The sequence below is a fragment of the Cetorhinus maximus genome, chromosome 31 (assembly GCF_964194155.1).
Source record: "Cetorhinus maximus chromosome 31, sCetMax3.hap1.1, whole genome shotgun sequence".
Lineage (NCBI taxonomy): Eukaryota > Metazoa > Chordata > Chondrichthyes > Lamniformes > Cetorhinidae > Cetorhinus > Cetorhinus maximus.
The window spans coordinates 21,358,285-21,361,737 of NC_135909.1; positions in this window are offsets into that span (position 1 = coordinate 21,358,285).

Here is a 3,453-nt window from a genome sequence, read left to right on the forward strand (position 1 = left end):
CAGCAATGTGGGAATATGATGTAGTGTCAATTACAGAAACATGGTTAAAAAGGAGTGAGGACTGGGTGCTGAATATTCAGAAATACAGTGTTCAGAAAAAGATAGGGAATAAAAAATGGCAGGTGAGGTGGCAGCACTGTTTAGGGAATCAGTCTTAGCTGCAATTACAATATTACCAGAGAGAACTGAAAGATACAACCTCAGATTCTAGTTTGAAACTCACTAAATTATTAAACTAAACGATACCTTATCAAAAGGATTGGTACAGCTTGAGGTACAAATCACAGAGCAGTCCAAAAAACCCATACAGTATCAGACTGTTAGATGTTGTATTAATTCTATCGCTGCAAACTGAGCTCAAAAGCCAAGTTAAAATTCTTACTCAGAAACAGGTTGAATGACACAGAATTAGTTTGATTAGCACAAACTGAGTTACACTTGCATATCAATGGAGTTTCACATTAAAAAAAATGACGCAGAATGGGATTTCATATGACGCCAAACTCACAATTATTCCATTAACCAACAGCATCAATGGCCTATTCCTGTACTGAAATTAACATGGAATGAATCTAGATTGGTAAACAGTCCAAGAGACTGAAGGTTATGTAATGCAACCCACACTGTCATAGAGTAGCAGAGACTGATAGATTCCGAATCATTATTGAGCACATGTGCATTACCAGACACTGACAGATGCAGGCAGTTACTACACTCAGTCACAATACCTGAGCCCAAATGACACTAATCAATCTGACACACACATATGTTACCAACGAAAGTCAGGAATAATCAAAAATTCACATAGAATGACACACACACACAGGCACTATTAAATAATTCTACTTACAGACTGATTCTCAGATTTGCATACACGACGACTGAACCATACTAACATAATTCAGATAATCCCACATTCAGACCCAGTAGCACTCCTGACTGAAACATAACAAATTCCACATTCACATGCAGCACCAGAGTTTGACAGAAGGATAATCAACATAATCAAGCACACCTAAACTGGCACACACATGCGCACACACACAGTATTACTGTCACAGCACACATTGAGGTTCAGCCCTTTGAGTCGACAACAGGCCTTCAAGTGAGTAATACATCTAGTGTCATTCCCCACCTTCTGCCCACAGCCCTGCACATTCTTCCTCTTCAGATAATAACCCAATTATCTCCTGACTGCCTTGATTGCATCTGCCTCGAGCAGTGTCAGGACCCACATCTGAGATCTTAACCACTCGCAGCATGAAACAGTTTCTGCAAAAATTATCCATTGTTTCTGTCAATTACCTTAAATCTGTGCACTCTGGTATTTGACCCATCAAGTAGTTGGCACATTTTTTCTCAAGCTGTTGTCACCAGACTCAGCATATTTTGAATACCTCTACCCTCTCCTCTCAACCTTCACTCCTCTGAGGAAAATGGCCACTACTTCACCAACTAAGTAACTGAAGTTCCTTATTCTTCACAATGTGGCTCACTTACACATGCTAGAGAATACATATATTCACGTGCAGGGCCCTGTTATCTGCAGACAAAAGGAACATGTACAGGTATTGCGCCTAACTTGAATTAAACAAAAACACACAAGGCAACAGCTTCCTGGTGAATTCGTCATGGCAACATCTTGAACAATTGGAGTCAACTTGCTAACCAATCAGCACCCCTTTTCTCATGCACTATAACTTCTTCCTCCTTTGACTTATTGTAGCTTTTTTCTTTGTTAATTTCCCTTTTTTCTATGTCCCTCCTAGAAACACAGAAAATAGGAGCAGGGATAGGCCATTCGGCCCTTTGAGCCTGCTCCACCATTCATCATGATCATGGCTGATCATCCAGCTCAACTGCCTGTTCCCGCTTTCTCCCCATATCCTTTCATCACTTTCATCCCAAGAGCTATATCTAACTCCTTCTTGAAAATATACATCTCCTGCCTAACCAACTCAAATAATCTATCCACGTGTACTGGATTGGTTGCTTTACAGACATCAATCATGTCCCCTGAAAATTAATGCTTTCCAGGTGTAATTGCCTCAGCCAATGCTGATTACTGATGGGGTTTTAACCATAATAGGAATAATTCACCATCAGCTTCAGTCTGCAAAACTGTTACAAAGCAGCTTTATAAACCCTCAGTTTTATCATGGGATCCACCCCACTACCGTCAGCTCCCATTCCTATTATCATTTCCATTCTTTGATAGCAGATATGGTTGCCCTCGGCTGTGTCTGTTACCTATTCCAATCCTCCTACCGAAGTACACCTGTTTTTATTTGATTTATCTTCTGAAATGAGTAATTAATTAGTTTGGTTGCAATTTAATACGTTTCCTTCTTTTATCTCTAGGGAATGACTGTGGTTTTCTTGGTTTAGAAGCTGATTTTCCAAGTTCACAATCCTAGTAAGAAGCCTGATCTGTCCAGGATGTAAATGACAGATTCACACACACGCTCCGCCTGATTTCCAATCATTGAATTTAATTTGAATCCAGGCTTCCATTTTGCACTATTCATTACTGAGACTCATCATTCACATCACGAGGTCTGATAACTACAGGTTTCAAGTTCAGTTGATAAGTTTGACACGTTTCAACACTTATATGTATCAATGCCGCTTGATAAGACCGACAATCTTTTGTTGTATTGTTGAAAAGAAGGAATGGATCATGAATATTTGAACTTCAAACTGGAGTGGTGAAATTTTCAGACTGGTGGCTGTCGGAGATGTGAGCTTTCTTCTATTAAATCACAGGATGTGGTCCCATTCCTAATTGCCCTGGAGAAAGTATTGGTGAGCAGACTTCTTGAATAGAACTGAATGGTTTGCTTTGAAATTGTAGATGGCAGTTCAGGTATAAGATGATTACTGAGTTTTGTTCTGTGATCACATATAAACTAGACTGGGTAAGGATTTGAATGGTAGTTTTACTTCCTAAAAGGATGTAAGATGTTAACTCATTTCCAACACCATGCCTGAGATAACTACTGAATATAGATACAGAATTAGTCCCAGAGTCACAAGCAACATCAAAGATTGAGAGCAACAGAATAAATTCCATATTCACATAGAGAACCAGGCACCGTGAAGTACCCAACAAATCCAACACGTTTCCAGGCACTGACACATACAGAATGAAGACAAGGCACTCACATCACCAGAGATACACAGAAACAGAATAAATCACACACTCACTAACAGTACCAGAGATAGACAACTGCAGAATGAATCCCATGTCTCACACAGTGGAACTGACTGATAGGTACAGAATGAACCTCAAACAGTCCCAGAGATGTAGAGATGGAGAAAGAATCTGAAATTCACACAGTGCCACAAACTTACAACATACAACTTTCAGGAACATACGTTCAGAATTAAGGTTTGATAGAGACAAATGAATCTCACAGTCGTGCACAGCATCAGGAATTGAGATTTGAAGAA